This window comes from Schistocerca gregaria, chromosome X (genome assembly GCF_023897955.1).
Source record: "Schistocerca gregaria isolate iqSchGreg1 chromosome X, iqSchGreg1.2, whole genome shotgun sequence".
NCBI lineage: Eukaryota > Metazoa > Arthropoda > Insecta > Orthoptera > Acrididae > Schistocerca > Schistocerca gregaria.
In genome coordinates, this window is record NC_064931.1 from 693,975,286 (window position 1) to 693,995,480 (window position 20,195).

General features: G+C 41.9%; 1 protein-coding gene across 1 annotated transcript in view; it reads left to right on the forward strand.

The window, feature by feature from the left end:
- LOC126297694 (DNA mismatch repair protein Msh2) overlaps positions 1-20,195 on the forward strand; it is a 196,179-nt gene that overhangs the window by 104,532 nt on the left and 71,452 nt on the right. The gene's annotated exons all lie outside the window — the stretch shown is intronic.

Genomic DNA, 20,195 nt, shown 5'->3' on the forward strand with positions numbered 1-20,195 from the left:
CTGCAGTTGGTTTTGCAGAGGATCTCGCATGTGTGTGCTTTATTGTATGGCAGTAATGTGCCTTTTACCATTCACAGCATCGAAGTTACTCAAGGGGGAAAATGCCTCAAATTATATTATCAAATAAGTGTCCGGACATACGGAAAGCATAAAAATGGAAATGTATACCAGTAAAACAATAGAGAAGTCCGAGGGGCAAGACTTTGAGCATGTGCAGATACATCAAATGCTGCAGCACCTAGCATATTCCACGCATAGATATGGGACACAACATGTGTGTCGGAGACCACAATTAAAGGGTTTTCGCCTTAGAACTGCCCAACTGCTTACTGATTGATTATCAATATGTTGTTTCACCCTTCAAAGTTTTGATTGCCTGCTTGTTTGACAGAACAAGGTGTCACCCATGCCTCAGGGTAAAATAGGTTAAAACTAAGTATGGAATACTGCATCAAGGGAGGGTGAAATACCTCATTGTTTTTGGAAGGAAAAAAAAATGATATAGATTCTGTGCTGTCAGTGTGTCTCAGTCCAGATTATCCTGAGCTGGCCGCTCCTTGGAAGTAAGTACGGAATAACGTTGGTAATGTGGCAGTAGCGTAAGAAATCTGTGTGGCAGCATGCGGTTATTTGTACCCACCAGGTTTTCGGCAGCAGAGTCAATACAAGCACACCATGCCCCTTCAGTAGTGTAAGGAACCATGTTATGAAAAGTTTATTCCAGTTCACCACAGAAACAAACGTTCCCTTGCATGTCCACCAAAGTTGATTGTTCCCTCCATATCATGCGTTATTGTGACTCAGTGATGTTACTGTTAGTTCATACGTCCCAAATGACACCTGTAGCACAGCAGTGTTATTAATGGAATCCTCCACCATAAACTTTCCTTTCACTGCTAACTACTGCCAGTTCTTATGGAAATAATGTACACTAACTTCTGTTCAATTAGAATTGTTGCAATAGCCAATGAGTGTCACTGAGAATTGCATGAAAAGCAATTGGTAGCTTTAGTACCAGAAAATAATTAATATCCTTTGCCTGTACATAGACACTTAAGTTAGGCTCCTATAGAACTTAAGTATTCTTGTGAAATTAGTTACTGGTAAGCATATAAGAGGCACTCCATAATATTTGAGCAGCTAATCTAGTTCACTTGTACTGATAAAATTTACCTAATATTTGTCACAAAATTGTCATGTCCAATTCAGTCATTTAGCTCCAATGTAAAACTTGTAAAAACCTATCTTCCTTAGTTCTGAGCTCTGCTCCATACAATATAGATCGTTTATAATTTTAGAAGTTGTCATCTCTTCGTCTGATAGCTTTTGTTCTCATAGGCCCAATAGTACCTTGATAGTTTTTCCTCATCTACTTTGCACAGATTGCCATGATTTTATCCGATTCTAATGTTCAGTAGATCATAACTTTACTCATTTTCTCCTTTAAAACAACATAGTTCATTTTCCACTGCTCTAGTCACTAATCCTTAACACTAAAACTTATCCTATGCCTTAAGACACTTAAATGTAATAAAGTGGCTCAGGCATCTTCTTCTATCATTTTGAGGGGGGGGGGGGGGGGGCATGCATCTCTGTTGTTGTTGTGGTCTTCAGTCCTGAGACTGGTTTGATACAGCTCTCCATGCTACTCTATCCTGTACAAGCTTCATCATCTCCCAGTACCTACTGCAGCCTACATCCTTCTGAATCTGCTTAGTGTATTCATCTCTTGGTCTCCCTCTACGATTTTTACCCTCCACACTGCCCTCTTATACTAAATCGGTGATCCCTTGATGCCTCATAACATGTCCTACCAACTGATCCCTTCTTCTAGTCAAGTTGTGCCACAAACTCCTCTTCTCCCCAATTCTGTTCAATACCTCCTCATTAGTTATGTGATATACCCATCTAATCTTCAGCATTCTTCTGTAGCACCACATTTCGAAAGCTTCTGTTCTCTTCTTGTCCAAACTATTTATCATCCATGTTTCACTGTCATACATGGCTACAGTCCATACAAATACTTTCAGAAATTACTTCCTGACACTTATATCTATACTCGATGTTAACTAATTTCTCTTCTTCAGAAATGCTTTTCTTGCCACTGCCCGTCCACATTTTATATCCTCTTTACTTCGACCATCATCAGTTATTTTGCTCCCCAAATAGCAAAACTCCTTAATTACTTTAAGTCTCTCATTTCCTAATCTAATTCCTTCAGCATCACCCGACTTAATTTGACTACATTCCATTATCCTCATTTTGCTTTTGTTGATGTTCATCTTATATCCTCCTTTCAAAGACACTATCCATTCCGTTCAACTGCTCTTCCAAGTCCTTTGCTGTCTCTGACGGAATGACAATGTCATCCGCAAACCTCAAAGTTTTTATTTCTTCTCCATGGATTTTAATTCCTACTCCGAATTTTTCTTTTGTTTCCTTCACTGCTTGCTCAATATACAGATTGAATAACATTGGGGAAAGGCTACAACCCTGTCTCACTCCCTTCCCAACCACTGCTTCCCTTTCGTCTCCCTCGATTCTTATAATTGCCATCTGGTTTCTGTACAAATTGTAAATAGCCTTTCACTCCCTGTATTTTACCCCTGCCCCTTTTAGAATTTGAAAGAGAGTGTTCCAGTCAACATTGTCAAAAGCTTTCTCTAAGTCTATAAATGCTAGAAATGTAGGTTTGCCTTTCCGTAATCGAGCTTCTAAGATAAGTCGAAGGGTCAGTATTGTCTCACGTGTTCCAATATTTCTACGAAATCCAAACTGATCTTCCCCGAGGTCGGCTTCTACTAGTTTGTCTATCGCAATTAAATATGTCCATCTGATACATGTTTATATTCAAATACCAAAGCATACTGGTGCTCTAGAGCTCCTCATACCTTTACATAATTTTTTCCTCAGATTTTATACACTACTACAAGTCTGACAATGTATTTTCTTTTCTGTTTACAAAACACACTTAGTATCTGTAGCTTAGGGCGTAGGGGTTCCCATTTCTTGAGGTGTAGTGACAGCATGTGGGCTGTGGCTTGCCCTTCTTTTCTTTTACCTTTGCTTGGAACAGGGCTAGTTGGTACATCTGGCAACAGCACAGCTGGGCCATGGTACAGCTTAAGCTGATCATAATGCACTACCACAGTATGATCAGACAACTGAATCATTGCGTTTACCGGGAATATCACCTGTAAAACAGAGTAAGGTCCCTCATACTAAAGAGTGAACTTTTTAGTTCTTCCCTATCGATCTACTGGATTTCGGAGTAGTAAAAGATCACTTGGTTTATATTATGGTAGCATAGTGCATTTGTTACTACATTACAACTGACGTTGAGTGGTTTTGGTGCTGTTCTGCTTAAGCTATTTTCAAATTGACTTAAGATGGCGGGCCAATACTTTCACTTTGCTCATAATTACTCCAGTTGGGAAGTTACCAAATGCAAACGGGGAGTTCGTTGGCCTTCCATAGACTGCTTTGTAGGGCATACATGCAGTTGATTCATCACACAGCTGTTATATGCCAAAGCAACATAAGTGACATATTTATCCCAATCTACACGAGTCTTCTCCACGTAATAAGACACAATTTGAAGAATTGTCATATGGACACGTTTGAGGCGGCTGTTTGCCTGTGGATGAAAAGGTGTTGTGCACCATCTCTTGATTCTTAACAGTTTACATACTTGTACAAGTAGGGCAGACATAAAGTTGGAATCTTAGTCAGTTAATATAGCATTGGGGCTTCCGAAGCAAGTAATTCACACAGGCGCAAGCGACTGTTCCAGTGCCCATAAATGTGAGTGGTACTAGAATTAAGTACTGGGAAAAGTGATCAAGAATAGAAGAGATGTACTTATTGTATTGGGTATTTCATGGAAAGGGGCCAACATTGTCGAACATGGCGGTTTGAAATGGTCTCGTAGCTTCTGTGAGGGTATGTAAAGGGATTTTGTTCCTTAGATTTTGAATATACAGGGTGATCAAAAAGTCAGTATAAATTTGAAAACTGAATAAATCGTGGAATAATGTAGATAGAGAGGTACAAATTGACACACATGCTTGGAATGACATGGGGTTTTATTAGAACAAAAAAAGTTCAGAACATGGCCGACAGATGGTGCTTCATCTGATCAGAATAGCAATAATTAGCATAATAAAGTAAGACAAAGCAAAGATGATGCGCTTTACAGGAAATGCTCAATATGTCCACCATCACTCCTCAACAATAGCTGTAGTCGAGGAATCATGTTGTGAACAGCACTGTAAAGCATGTCCGGAGTTATGGTGAGGCATTGGCATCGGATGTTGCCTTCAAACATCCCTAGAGATATCGGTCGATCACGATACACTTGCGACTTCAGGTAACCCCAAAGCCAATAATGGCACGGGCTGAGGTCTGGGGACCTGGGAGGCCAAGCATGACGAAAGTGGCGGCTGAGCACACGATCATCACCAAACGACGTGCACTACAGATCTTTCACACTTCTAGTAACACTTTTTTTTTGTTCTAATAAAACCCCATGTCATTCCAAGCATGTGTGTCAATTTTTACCCCTCTATCTACATTATTCCGTGATTTATTAAGTTTTCAAATTTATACTGACTTTTTGATCACCCGGTATTTCTGTACTTTGCTTGTCTGCCTTCCCACCAAAAGTGAGAGGCTATCCTAGCATTTGTGGCACATCGCCCATTATGGCAGGCCTGCAAACTGTCATGGCATTGTGCCATAACACACTGCCATAATTATTTAGGTATTACCACTCTATTACCCAAGGAGGCCTTGTGAAATAGAATGCCATCTTCAGTGACAAACTCTAGGTGAGATGTGTACTAGTGACATTCTACTTCTCAATCTTGTGCTTCCTTTAACTCCTCTATTGAAGCATCATTCTTGTGAACAATTCTGACTTTGTAGCTTAATGAGCCTACATTTTGATGGGGATGGCCAGGTTTGTAACGTACTGTGTAATCATACTATGTTATTTTCAGTGCAGATAGACTTAACCTACTGGGGCCCTTTGAACTTAACATCCATACAAGGGTGAAAACAACGAACTTGTGCCCATATCAGTAGCATTTAAAATAATTGACTCAAGGCATAAGTGCTAAACGCTGTTCCTTGGTAGTGCAATAATAAATCTCAGTTGAATTCACCTGAATAGGGGCATAACCTATAGGCTTCTCCTAACCATTGTACTCCTGAGAAAGAATTGTGCCCACAGTGTAATCAAATGCATCTGTGGAAAGAATAAATCGTTTTTCAAAATGTGGGTATATTAACAAAGCTATGTCACATTCATCTGTCCATTCAAATTCAGCAGCCTTCTTTGACAACTTCATCAATGACTTGGCTATCACAGTATAATCCCCCACAAAACAGTGATGATAATTTGCTAGTCCCAGAAATGATTACAGCTCTTCAACATTTGTAGACACTGTAAATTTTCTACAGCTTCTGTCAATGTGGGGTCTGGCTTAACTCCATCTGCACTAATAATATGTCCCAGGTACTGGACAGTGACTTAGGAGATGAGCACTTCTTTATTTTCAAACTAAGGTGTGCAATTTGCAACCTAGACAACACGCTCCTTAATCTCTCTGCATGTTCATCAACTGCTCTTGAAAAAATTGTGTCGTTCAGATACACAAGACACATAATAGCCTTCAAACCTCTCAATAGTAAGTCAGCAAATCCTTGAAAAGTGGCAGACCCATTCCTTAGACCAAACTGCATATGGAGAAACTGATATAATCCAATAGGAACCACAAAAGCAGTTTTGGGACAAACTTGTGGTGCATTCAGAATTTGGTGGTACCCAGAACACAGGTCAGGGGTGGTAATCCCCCAATCAGTCCAGTGTTTCTTTGATATGGGATAGAGGGCAAGTGTCTCGGGTAGTGACTTTGTTTACTGCTTTTGTTTTTTGGGACCACGACTAAAGGTGAAGACCATGCGCTTTGCAGAGTGTTGCATTATCCCTGCAGCCAGCTTCTACTGAATAGTTTCTTCAACAATAGATTGTAAATGGTATGGTTATCTACACTGATGAGCCAAAACATTACGGCCACTCCTCACTGCGATGTTGAATGCTGACTGGTGGTGTTGTGGGCACGTGATGCGGTAACAAAAGTATGTTAACGGAATGGACATGGACGGTAGATCACCGTAGCGAAGATATGGGCTGCAAATGGGGAATCCATTGATACATTCATCTTTGTCGAAGGGCAGGTTATTACCATGAAGAGCCTGTGAATGAGTATCTCGAAAATGGTGAAGCTGGTCAAGTGTTAATGTGCTGCTGTTGTGAGCATCTAAGGATGGAGGTAGAAGGACAATGAAACTACCACTAGGCAATAAATGGTTGGACATCCACAACTCTTCACAGAACGTGGTGTTCGGAAGACTGTCTGCTCTGTGAAGTAGAATAGATGGTGACCTGTGGTATCTCTGCCAAAAGAACACAATGCCGGGGCGCACACAAGTGTTTCGGGGCACATTGTTCATTGTACGTTGTTGCACATAGAGCTCCACCGCAGACCACCCCTATGTGTTCGCATGTTGACCTATCACCAGTTAAGATTGCAGTGGGCATTGGATTATGGGATTTGACTGTCAATCAATGGAAACATGTTGCCTCTTCAGGTGAATCACATTTTTACTAGACTAGGTCAATAGTCATCTCAACAAGCACCATCATCTAGGTGAACAGTGCTCAAAACATGCAGTGCGCCATGGACACAGGCTGGTTGGAGCAGTATTATGCTGTGTGCGACATTCTCCTGTGCTAGCACAACGCCTGTGGTAGTAATCAAAGACACTTTGACAGCTGCGAACCACCTGCTTCCCTTCATGCTTGATGTCTGTCCGATCAGCACTACCATCTTTTTATAATTGTCTGTGTCTTGCAGCCAGAACTGTGCTACAGTGGTTTGAGGAGCATTATAGTGAACTCACGTTGATTTCTCAGCAACCAAATTCACCTGATGTAAAGCCTGTGGAACTCATTTGGGTCAATATCGGGTGCTATCACCATGTAGGCAAATCAGCGGCCTGTTATTTATGTGAATTACATTACCTGTGTGTAGACATCTAATGTCACAAACCTACCAACAAACTGTTGGATCCCTGAGAGACAGAATCAATTGTGTGTTTCATTCCAAAGACAGACAAACAAGCTATTAATTAAGCATGTGGTCATAATGTTTTGGCTCACCATATGGTTTCTGAGCGATCTGTCTAGCATCCCCCTTCAGAATTTCATGCTGTAAGAGGTTAATTTCTGGCAGATGCTGCCGTTCCTTGAATAGTCATGTGTATTTCTCCAGAATTGGATACAAAACATTCTGATTTGAATCGGGCACATGTGCGAACTTCTCTCGCACCTGGTTCCTTCCACAGACATAATTGCACAAACCTTTCTCATTGGCAAATTCTTCGTCTTACTTGGCTCCCCCTTCAGGTCCGGCGTTAGAATAGGCCTGAGGTATTCCTGCCTGTCGTAAGAGGCGACTAAAAGGAGTTCAACACGTTTTGGCCTTTATGTGATGGACCCCTGTAGGGTTTGACCTCCATTCTTCAACATTTTCCCGAACAGCGAACCAATTGGGAAAGGGCGCTTCACATGGTGCATCATGACCATCATGCACTGAGATCTTTAGGCCACTTTCTTGTCGTCGCATTGCAGTCCCACCCATTCTCCATCTCTTGGGCAAGGACACCTTCCTGGGTGCATTTTCCACCATGCACTATGCAGTGTAGCTTTCTGCGTTGACGATGACAATGGACCTCTTTGCACCTGATATCCAGCATGGTAGCCAGTTCGTTGTGGTGAGGCTGCCATATACACTGTTGGTTGTAGCTCCCTGACTACACAGGGATCACTCTGCTGATACCTGTGCCGTTAACTCCCCACGTATGCCAAGGGGTAGATGTCCATCTCCCTGGGGCATCGGGACTCCCAGCAATGGTCATCCTACCAGGGGGCCTTTGCTGTGGCACCCATGGGGAGGGCCCCTGGTCGGAGTGGGTAGCATCAGGGCGGATGACACGCGATGAAGCATAGTCCATCATCTCTTGCTAGTGGTAAAACGCCAGCAGTCTCAAAGCGATCGCAAGCTCGATTCAATGCACAGAAGTAAGACCCCAAATCATTACCCTCCCTGGCCACACTATGAGAGAAATGTAAGCCTTCGTCGGCTTCTCTCACAACAGAGAGGTCCCTTGGGTCACTCCGTTCCCAGGTTTCTGCTAGTGGGAAAGACGACACCCGCCAGTGGCTGAAGAGCCCGAAGCTGCTGGTCGTAGAACTTCATGGTCATCCTCAGTCCCTGAGGCTGAGCCAGTGAAGTCCTTCCAGCCAGGGAACCCCAAGGAGCAGCGAGAGAAATCAAAAAAGAAAACCCCTAAGTCCAATGAAATTGTGGTGGCACTCACACCACCGCTACCTACAACCTTTGCGTCTGAGGATGGAGTGGAGATTTCGACGTCCTCTGAGGACCTAGATCTCACCAGACCCTCAGACACAATTGATATAGACGACTCTGGCAAAAAGTCAGTGGCAGCAGGTAACTCAGAGGTGTAAACTGCCTCTTTGAATGTTCCATGCCTTCCCAGTCTCAGGAAGTCATCCTCCAGTGGAATTGCGGCGGTTTTTTCCACCACATGGCTGAGCTACGACAACTGTTAAGCTTTATACCTGCTATCTGCATTGCCCTCCAGGAACCCTGGTTCCGAGTAATGTGGACCCCTCCCCTTAGCGGCTATAAGGGATATTACAGGAACTGTAGTGACTATAATAGTGTGTCAGGTGCAGTTTGTGTTCGTGTCCTAAACTCAGTTTGTAGTGGACATATTCTCCTTCAAACGCCTCTTAAGACTGTGGCTGTCAGAATAAGGATGTTGCAGGAAATAACTGTCTGCAATGTGTATCTTCCTCCAGATGGTGCAGTACCCCTGAATGTATTAGCTGCACTGATTGATCAACTCCAGAACCCTTTCCTAGTTTTGGGAGATTTAAATGCCCATAACCCCTTGTGAGGTGGTACCATGCTTACTGGCTGAGGCAGAGATGTCGAAACCTTACTGTCTTAGTTTGGCCTCTGTTTCTTAAATACTGGGTCACCACACATTTCAGTGTGGCTCATTGTAGTTACTCGGCCATTGATTTATCCATTCGCAGCCCAGGACGTCTCCCACTTATCCACTGGAGGGCATATGAAGACCTGTGTGGTAGTGACCAGTTCCCCATCCTCCTGTAACTGGTCCAGTGTGAGCCCTCGGATGCGTCCCCAGCTGGGCTTTAAACAAGGTGGACTTGGACACTTTCACCTCTGCTGTCACCGTTGAATCTCTGATGGTTGAGAAGGTGACTACAACAATTGTTTCTGTGGCAGAAAACATAATCCTTCGCTCTTTAGAGTGTCCTCGGCATAAGGCAGTCCCATGGTGGTCGCTGGAAGTCACTGAAGCAATTAAGGAGTTTTGGCGAGCTCTACAGTGGCATAAGCGGAACCCTTACCTTGAGCGCCTCATAGCTTCTGGGTCTGATAGGATATACAGCCGGATGATGAAACATCTCTCATCTGTCTACAAATGACACATCATCATCTTCTTCTTCTTCTTCTTCAACCGGATCTGGTGCGATGGTGTCTTTCCATCACAATGGCGGGAGAGCACTGTCATTCTGGTGCTCAAACCTGGTAAAAAAAAACCTTGGTGTGGATAGCTAGTGGCCCATTAGCCTCACCAACGTTCTTTGTAACCTGCTGGAACTTATGATATGTCAGCAGTTGAGTTGGGTCCTGGAGTCATGTGGCCTGCTGGCTCCATGTCAGGACGGCTTCCGCCAGGGTCGCTCTACCACTGATAATCTTGTGTCCATCGAGTCTGCCATCCGAACAACGTTTTTCCAGATGCCAACACCTGGTTGCCGTATTTTTTGACTTACGTAAAGCATACGAGACGGTCTGGTGACATCACATCCTTGCCACATTGTATGAGTGGGGTCTCCGGAGCCCGCTGCAGATTTTTGTCCAAAACTTTCTGTTGCTCCGTACTTTCTGTGTTTACGTTAGTGCCTCCCATAGTTCCATCCATATCCAGGAGAATGGAGTCCTGCCGAGCTCTGTATTAAGTGTGTCTATTTTTAGTGCCATTAACGGTCTAGCAGCAGCTGTCGGGCACTCCGCCTCACCTTCTCTGTACACAGACAACTTCTGCATTTCCTACTGCTGCTCCTGTACTGGTGTTGCTGAGCAGCACCCACAAGGTGCAGTCATGGGCTGTAGCCCATGTCTTTGAGTTTTCAGCTGCAAAGTCATGTGTCATGCACTTCTGTCAGTGTTGTACTGTTCATCCGGAACCAGCACTTTACCTTAATTATGATCCACTCACTGTAGTGGAGACATATCGATTCCTAGGACTGGTTTTCGACACTCGATTAACTTGGCTCCCTCATCTTCGACAGCTTAAGCAGAAGTGCTGGCAGCACGTCAATGCCCTGTGTTGCCTGAGTGACACCAGTTGAGGTGCAGCTTGCTCTACACTGCTATAGCTCTACAGAGCCCTTGTCCAATCCCGTATTGACTACGGGAGTGTGGTTTATGGTTCGGCAGTGCCTTCAGCATTGCATTTACTAGACCCTATGCACCGCTGTGGGGTTCAACTAGCGACAGGAGCTTTTAGGACGAGTCTGGTGACCAGTGTACAGGTGGAGTCTGGTGTCCCACAATTGCAGATCTGACATGTGCAACTGCTCGCCAGTTATGCAGCACACATTTGTAGTTCCCCTGAGCATCCGAATTACTGTCTCCTTTTCCCCGCCTGCGGCAATCCATCTCCTGCATCAGCGGCCCAGCTTGGGGCTAACGATTGCGGTTCTCGTGCTGTCCCTTCTCCCAAACTGGAGTCTTTCCCTTGACCACCTCTACTTGCGGTCCATTTACGTGTGCCTCCATGGTGTACGCCTCGGCCACAGCTTTGTCTGGACCTTTCACGTGGCCCTAAAGACTCTGTTAACCCTGCGGCTTGATGTGTTCTGGGGCTCTGAAGTGGTTTACACGACAGCTCGATGACTGATGGTCGTTTTGGCTTCACCTATGTGCACGGTAGCCATATTGAACAGCATTCGTTACCCGTTACCCGATGGCTGCAGTGTATTCACTGCAGGGCTGGTGGCCATTTCTTGTACACTTCAGTACCTCAGTTCATGCCCTGGGAAGTCTTTTCTTTTATGCACTGACTCCTTGAGCAGCCTGAAAACTATCGACCAGCGCTACACTTGTCATCCTTTGGTAGTTTCCATCCAGGAGTCCATCTGTGCCCTGGAACGGTCCAGTCGTTCAGTGGTGTTTGTCTGGACTCCTGGTCACGTCGGAATCCCAGGAAATGAACTTGCCGATAGGCTGGCCAAACAGGCTACACGGAAACCACTTCTGGAGATGGGCATCCCCGCAAGTGGCCTGCGTTCGTTATTACACCTCAAGGTTTTTCAGCTTTGAGAGATGGAATGGCAAAATCTCAGTACGCACAACAATCTACGAGCCATTAAGGGGACCACGAATATGTGGAAGTCCTCGATGAGGGCGTCTCGCAGGGACTCTGTGGTGCTCTGCAGGCTCCGCATTGGCCGTGCGTGGGCGACCCGTGGCTACCTCCTGCACCGTGAAGACCCGCCTCATTCTCGGTGCTGTGCCCAGTTGACAGTGGCCCATATTCTTCTCTTACGTCCTCCTTTGGCTGCCCTGCAACTTCATCTTTGGTTGCCGGACTCGTTATCATTGATTTTAGCAGACAACGCCTCATCGACTGATTTGGTTTTACATTTCGTCCATAAGGGTGGGTTTTATCATTCGATCTGAATTTTAGCGTGTGTCCTCTGTCCCTCTGTGTCCTCCACCTTAGTGCTTTTAGGGTGAAGGTTTTAATGTGTTGCAGGATGGCTGGCTTTTCCTTTTTATTTTCGTGGTCGGCCAGCCACTGTAATCTGCTTCCTTGTTTTACTCTCTTCTAACTGTTTCTTGTAGCTCTCTGTTGTTCTCTTCTCCTCTTTCATTCCTTTTAGTGTTCATTGCCTCTCCTTTGTTCTTGTAGTCTTTCCTGTCTTTCCATTTTGTGTTATATGTCTTGTCTATTTTATTCTCACATTTGTGGCATTGTTTTATTAGGAACAAGGGACCGATTACCTCGTAGTTTGGTCCCTTTCCCCCTCTTTTAAACCAACCAACCAATCTTACTTGGCTTAAATTGTTCTTCACGTAGAACTTTGGTTTCTATAACCTTTTCTTCCCCTACCAATATCTTTCCATATGGAATCTTGATATCTTGTTGACTGAAATTGTCAACACAAGCTGGTACTCTAAACATCTTTCCTAAAACTTCTGGTTTACTTACGCTTTTGTTAACACAGATTTGCAATTGGTCAAGAATGCCGTCTGGTAAAGTGGATTGGGTTGCGTCACTGAGTTGAACAGTTTGCATCTTGTAATCTGTCACCATCTGACTGCGGTGAATACCTGGCTCAATTTGGAGTAAGAGAGATGAATTTAATTGATAATGTTTCCTTTGATGAAGCTCAAAGCAAGAAAATAGCTATTTACCCAATAAACTTGGAACATCCCAGTATGGATACTCCTCAGCGGAAAACAGTTAGAATAATTAATGACTCAAGGACAAATGTTTTCAAGAATAGTTAACAAGAGAAAACCTGGGATAAAACTTATAATTAATTAAATGCTAACGTAAGGTTTAATCTATCGCATGATTAATTTATATCATTATTTGAAAAACAGCTTTCCATATAAGCTAATCAGAAGAGACGTTAAACAGCAACGTAAAAAACCGTTGATCACTAAGAGGAGTAAAATGTCTTGTGCAAGGAAAAAGGAAATGTATGTGTCAGCAAGAACAAGAAGAGATCCAGCAGTAATTGCACACTACAAAAACTACTCAAAATTACTAAGAAAGGTTATTAAAAAATTGAGGTACATGCACATAATGTCAGAAATCAGTAATACTGTCAATAGACCTAAGGCTATAAGAAATGTAGTAGAATAAGAGACAGGACAACCAGTCACAGAATGGGATAACATCACTATTGAACCGAATGGAAGGGCTATAAATGATGAATCACAGATAGCAAATGCATTTAATAATGATGTCTTACTTACAGTAGAAAGTATAGGGGCAAACAGTACGAGAGAATAATCACAGCAATATGTTGCAAATGACTGCATTTAGATTGAGTTACTTTTTCATCACCAACTTCTCCTACTGAAATTAAAAAAATTATACGTTCTTTCATAGATCAAAGCTCAACTGGTTGTGATGGTGTTTCTGATAGATTTGTTTCCATAAAATAAGTGAGGTCTTATCTGAAATATGTAATGCATCACAAACTCGAGGCAGTTTTTCAGAGAGACTGAAATATGCAATTGTCAGACCTCTATATAAGGAAGGTGATAGAAAAGATGTTAATAACTGCTGACCTGTTTCGCCCTGCTGAGATTATTTTCCAACACTTTTGAGAAGGTGATGTATTCTAGAATAGCACTTCATCTTAGCCAATTATAATATCCTCAGCAAATAGCAGTTTGCGTGTCAGAAAAGTCACTCTACTGAGAATGCCATTTACGTGTTCAGTCAACAAATTTTGCAAACGTCATGTAATAAAATAGTACCGACTGGCGTTTTCTCCAACCTATCTAAGGCATTTGACTGTGCCACTCATAGTGTTCTCCTAGATAAATTGAAGTTTTGTGGAATTGATAGTATAGCTACTCAATGGGTAATATAATGTATAACCAAAAGAATCCAGCAAGTGGTACTTAGTAATTTAACCAATATAAATCATTGCAGATCTTGGTGAAAGAGAAATCAGTGAATTAACATATTTTGCGAATTTTCATTCAATTTCATCATGTGGAATGATGTTCTGGGGTACCTCATCTTTAACACTCTAAGCGCCAAACCCGTAAAATTTACGGGCTGCTACATTCAATTTAATGCAAAACACTGCAATGTTTCTACAGGTTTGGCCAGCGTTATACGTTTTAAAGATGTTTAGTAACAAAATGCGTCCATAGATATCACGGCAGTGTTGTCTACAGCACCGTAATTCATGTTAAAACTTATCTTTGTGTTCTCAGTCTTCCTTTTGTCATTGTTATTGCATGTTTGCAATCGTGTCTTGGCGGGGTTTATCAGACGCAGAAATTGCGGATTTGATTAATGATAGCAGCAATCTGGATAATGTAGAGAGTGATTCTGATGATTGTTAATACAATGGTGTGTTTGACGGTACGTGTTCCCGAATTTTCAATGGCATATCACTGCTCGTAATTGTGCAGTACACACATTTCTACTGAACATGTCTTCTGTAAGAGATATAGGTAGTTACATATAATGTGATATTCCTTTTAGAGAGTGAGATCGACAACAGCTTTTCTTCAGAGGCAGACGAGAATGATGTTGAAGGTGTCACTTCAAACCCAGTGGCTGCGCCACATCCAAAAGATGTTGCCTGGACTGAATTTGACACCTACCGACCTCTGTCTGTCAGCACTACACCCGGGCAGATTCTAGTGAATATTGATGACTCAATTTCTGTACTGGATTGCAGTAAAGTGTTTCTTACTGACAGTGACATGAAAGAACTCAATATACAGACAAATTTGTATGCATCACAGACAATCCAGAAGAAAAGAGGAGGAAATAACATGAAGCCTAATTCAGTTTTGAGTTCCTGGAAGCCAGTGACTATAAGTGAGATGAGGCGTTACTTGAGTATGCTCTGCCACATGTGTATTTCAAGAAAGCCAAACATTGTGGACCACTGGAGCACTAATCCTGTTCTTAGTTGTTATGAATTGTTTTGGGTTTTACTCAGATACTGTCGTGCTTGCATCTTGTTGACAATTCCAAACAGAAAAAACCAGGTGAAGAATGATTTCACCCACTTAATAAAGTTTTACCTTATTATTAGAATTTGAAGGAGCGATATATCCAGGCATATCATCCCTCAGAGAAACTGACAATTGATGAAGGCATATGCCCATTTTGAGGTCGTGTGAGCTTCTGTGTTTACATGCAAAATAAGCCTCATAAGTATGGACTGAAGGTTTATGCTGTTGCTGAAGCCAGTAGTGGCTATGCTGTAAACTCTTAAGTTTATGCTGGTAAGCATATTGCTGACAATTTTTCGTCTGCTGTTGTATTGCGATTTTCCTTACTTAATGCCTGGAATGAAATATAAACTTTTATACAAAATTTCAGTCTCATTTATTACGATTACTACACAAGATAGCATCATTTCATTTTCTACACGTAATTTGTATGTGACACTGGTTAATCTGTATGCAATTTTATAGTCAGAACTTTTCAGTATTTTCTGTAAAGCTGTGTTCTAGATTATGGCTACTACCTTGTAACATCTACTACAAGAGAAAGTTCACAAATGCTAACAACTAGTGAATGGCCAGACAGAAGCCAACTTGTCATTGTGAATAGATTGATCAGTCTTCGTTACGCAAAAACTAAATGAGCCTGAATTTACCTATGGAACGTATCTAATAAGGAAGCCACAGCCAATACATGTTTGCTTGAACCAGACCAGCATGTCTGGGGATAAAATATGATTTTTTTATAGTTTTGAGCATTATTTTGGTTACTGGCACTCAACAGATATTTAAACAGTGTATGTATTGTATTAAAAATTATTTGTTCAACACACCTCAAAGGGCTTATGTGGAGATTTATCCTAAAATATTTAGTGATAGACATTAAGATTCAGTGTGTGAAAAATTGCATAAAATATGTGGTAATATGTAGTTCTGATGTAGTACCCTTAGATCTTTCTTCCAAATATGTATGTCACTATACTACTATGTACTGTACTTGAAATAAAAAGACATGGAAACCTGTTTGGAAATACAGTTTACAAATGATTCTAATTAATTTCTGTTGACAGCTAACTGTATGTTGTGTAGTTGTTTAGGACTCTGTTCTTTCTCTTACAGTTCAAGCGAGTATTTGATTGGCATGCTATCCACCATTATTTTTCATAAATTTTGGAATATAGTTGCAATGTTTTTGCTCTGATAGAAAATGGAAAGATAGTATTCTACCAAATAAGGGCATTAGTTTACCAATGTTTAACAATGTAGACTGGTGAGCCAAAACATTATAACCACTTTCTTAGTAGTGTGGTGGTCACCATTTATAATTCAATGCAGCAATAATTCTGCATGCCATGGATTTGATAAGCCCTTGGCAGGTTTCCTGAAGTATGTGACACCAGCTATCTACTCACAGGTCCTGTAAGTCCCATAAGTTATGGGTCAGTGGTTTGTGGTTGCGGAGCATGTTGCCAATTGCATCCCAGAAGTGTTACATCATTGAATGCTCCCCATAGAATATTACTGTCCCCATCAGCATGTGTCCATGGTGCAGTGATTTTTCAGGTAGCCACGTGCCTCGTTGATGACCTATGTGGACACAACCATTGAACCAGTGCAACAAGAAACATGTTTAATCTGGCCAGGTGTCACATTTTTATCCAGTCTCTTTGATCCCTTGCCCATTGCAATTCCAACCAATGATGGTGTTGATTCAACATGGGAACACATGTGGTCATCAGCTGCAGAGTATGATGTTTAACAATGTGCCATGACTAGTGTGCTCCAAAACAACCATCAGATCTGTCACAGATCACCGCCTATCTTGCTTTACAGAGCGTACAAGCCTTTTACCTCCATGTTGTGTGATGAGGTGTGGATGTTAGTCATGTCACCTGTGGTTTCACTACCCTTCAGCCACTTTCAGTGGGTGCCAGACTATAACAATCTGTCCTTTTCGAAAGTCACTTATGTCAGTGGATTTCTCAATGCCACCAGGTAGCATTCCAATTTGCTGAGGGCAGTGATCAAAATCTTTCTGCTTATCAGTGTATGTTGATGCAGATAAAAAACTGGGAGTATGAAAAAGATCTGATAATGACAATTCTTGACTTAGTGGTAGTGTCCCCAGAGAAAAGATATGGGAAACCTTGGAGAGAAAGGGAGTTGGAAAAGAAACAATTTAAGTTCTTCAAACACTGTATGACAAAAGCTTCCTATGTTGAAAGAACTGATTGGTTTAGGAATATTATGAGGTTCAAACAGGAAAATGTGATGTCACAATTATTATTTAAAATTGTGTATGAGACATACAGGGTGTTTCAAAAATGACCAGTATATTTGAAACGGCAATAAAAACTAAACGAGCAATATGCTTGGGACAACAGTACATTTTCAGGCAGACAAACTTTCGAAATTACAGTAGTTACAATTGTCAACAACAGATGGCGCTGCGGTCTGGGAAACTCTATAGTACGATATTTTCCACATATCCACCATGCGTAGCAATAATATGGCGTAGTCTCTGAATGAAATTACCCGAAACCTTTGACAACGTCTCTGGCGGAATGGCTTCACATGCAGATGAGATGTACTGCTTCAGCTGTTCAATTGTTTCTGGATTCTGGCGGTACACCTGGTCTTTAGTGTCCCCACAGAAAGAAGTCACAGGGGTTCACGTCTGACGAATAGGGAGGCCAATCCACGCCGCCTCCTGTATGTTTCGGATAGCCCAAAGCAATCACACGATCATTGAAATATTCATTCAGGAAATTAAAGACGTTGGCCGTGCGATGTGGCCGGGCACCATCTTGCATAAACTACGAGGTGTTCGCAGTGTCGTGTAAGGCAGTTTGTACCGCCACAAATTCACGAAGAATGTCCAGATAGCGTGATGCAGTAATCGTTTCGGATCTGAAAAATGGGCCAATGATTCCTTTGGAAGAAATGGCGGCCCAGACCAGTACTTTTTGAGGATGCAGGGATGATGGGACTGTAACATGGGGCTTTTCGGTTCCCCATATGCGCCAGTTCTGTTTATTGACGAAGCCGTCCAGGTAAAAATAAGCTTCGTCAGTAAACCAAATGCTGCACACATGCATATCGCCGTCATCAATCCTGTGCACTATATTGTTAGCGAATGTCTCTCGTGTAGCAATGGTAGTGGCGCTGAGGGGTTGCCGCATTTGAATTTTGTATGGATAGAGGTGTAAACTCTGGCGCATGAGACGATACGTGGACATTGGCGTCATTTGGACCGCAGCTGCAACACGGCGAACGGAAACCCGAGGCCACTGTTGGATCACCTGCTGCACTAGCTGCGCGTTGCCCTCTGTGGTTGCCGTACACGGTCGCCCTACCTTTCCAGCACGTTCATCCGTCACGTTCCCAGTCCGTTGAAATTTTTCAAACAGATCCTTTATTGTATCACTTTTCGGTCCTTTGTTTACATTAAACCTCCGTTGAAAACTTCGTCTTGTTGCAACAACACTGTGTTCTAGGCGGTGGAATTCCAACACCAGAAAAATCCTCTGTTCTAAGGAATAAACCATGTTGTCCACAGCACACTTGCACCTTGTGGACAGCACATGCTTACAGCAGAAAGACGACGTACAGAATGGCGCACAAACAGACTGTGTTGTCTTCTATATCTTTCACATCACTTGCAGCGCCATCTGTTGTTGAAAATTGTAACTACTTTAATTTCGAAAGTTTGTCCGCCTGAAAATGTACTGTTGTCCCAAGCATATTGCAACAAACGGTGTATTTCTATCGCTGCTCATTTAGTTTTTATTGCCGTTTCAAATATACCGGTCATTGTTTAAACACCCTGTAAGTAGCTCACGGAGGAAGCAGATTGAAATTATTGGTATTTACTGATGCTATTTTGTTGTGGAGAACTAACAGTAAGGATGTACAAGAACCATTAGACGTTTTGAATGGAAAAATTTCAGAGAAGTATGGCATGAAATACGGTGTGGAGAGAACTGAGGCTATGGTGGTGACCAGATGAGACAGTGAAAGGAAAGGACAAAAGAAAACTTTACATGTATAGGAAGTGTGTCAATGCAGAATGCGTGGATGGAGACAGAAATCAGCAAAGGGTACAAAAGAACAATGCTTTTACCAGTGCGTTAGGGGTTTAGTCTGGGAAGGAAGGTGCCAATGAAATTTTAGGAAGTGCTGTACAAAAAGTACTTTTCACCCATACTGGCATTTGCATCAGAGACATGGACAATGACAAGAAGAAAGTAGACTAGAGTCCAAGTCAGTGAAATAAAATTTCTAAGAAGCATGTTAGTGAAGACAGGGAGAGAGAGATTAAGGAATGAAGATATTAGGAAGGGAATGGGAGTAAAAAAGTTGATTGATAGAATTGAGAAGAAAATAGTTTGGACATGTAAAGAGAATATAATGTGGAAAAATACCAAAACAAATAATGAAAGCCAAGTTTGAGGACAAGATGGAGGCCTAGAGCAAGACGGATTGACTCGATAAAGACTAGTGTAAGGTGGAGGAATATGGGCTGAAACAAAATAGTTATAAAAGTAGAATATTGGAAAGATTGAGGGAAGGTCAAGAAGTACCATGAATGTCCCAACTAGAGATAAAGGAGAGATGAAAATGATGACAAAACTGTATGGAATTTATTCTGTTGTTCTTTCGCAGCTCTTATGTGTAATTCTTTTTAAATGCATTGGAAGTGCAGTAAATTTATTCTGAACATTTTACTGCATCAAATGCATAATGGAAAATAATGGTCTCACTATTGTTGTTGTTACTGTTCTGGGCAGCCTTCATCAAGTTGCACGCTAAATCATAATGATGTGGAATGTGTCATTTTATATTCACATTGCAAATTACTTTGTAAATATGATTAAATGCTGAACTTCTTTTCAGCAAATATGCAGCTGTGAGTTAATAAATATTACCCACCATCTTTTACTCATTACAATAATAGAGATTCTTCAGTGGAACAGGGGTAGTTTTCAAGGAGAGACTTTCTCAGTTTGTTTTGAACTTTTACTTCATTGTCTGTCAGACATTTTATATGGCTGGGAAAGTAATCAGAAGTTTTAGTTGCAGCATTGTACACTCCTTTCTGTGCTGAAGGTAACTTTAATGTGGTGTAATGAATGTCATTTTTTCTTCTGGTATTGTAATTATGTACATCATTGACTCACAAAATTGATGTAGGTTTCCAGTAACAATAGCAAAACATGTATGTTGCACATACTGATATTGTCATATGTTCAGCTATTAATCCAGAAGTAGCTTTCGAATCTGTGTCCT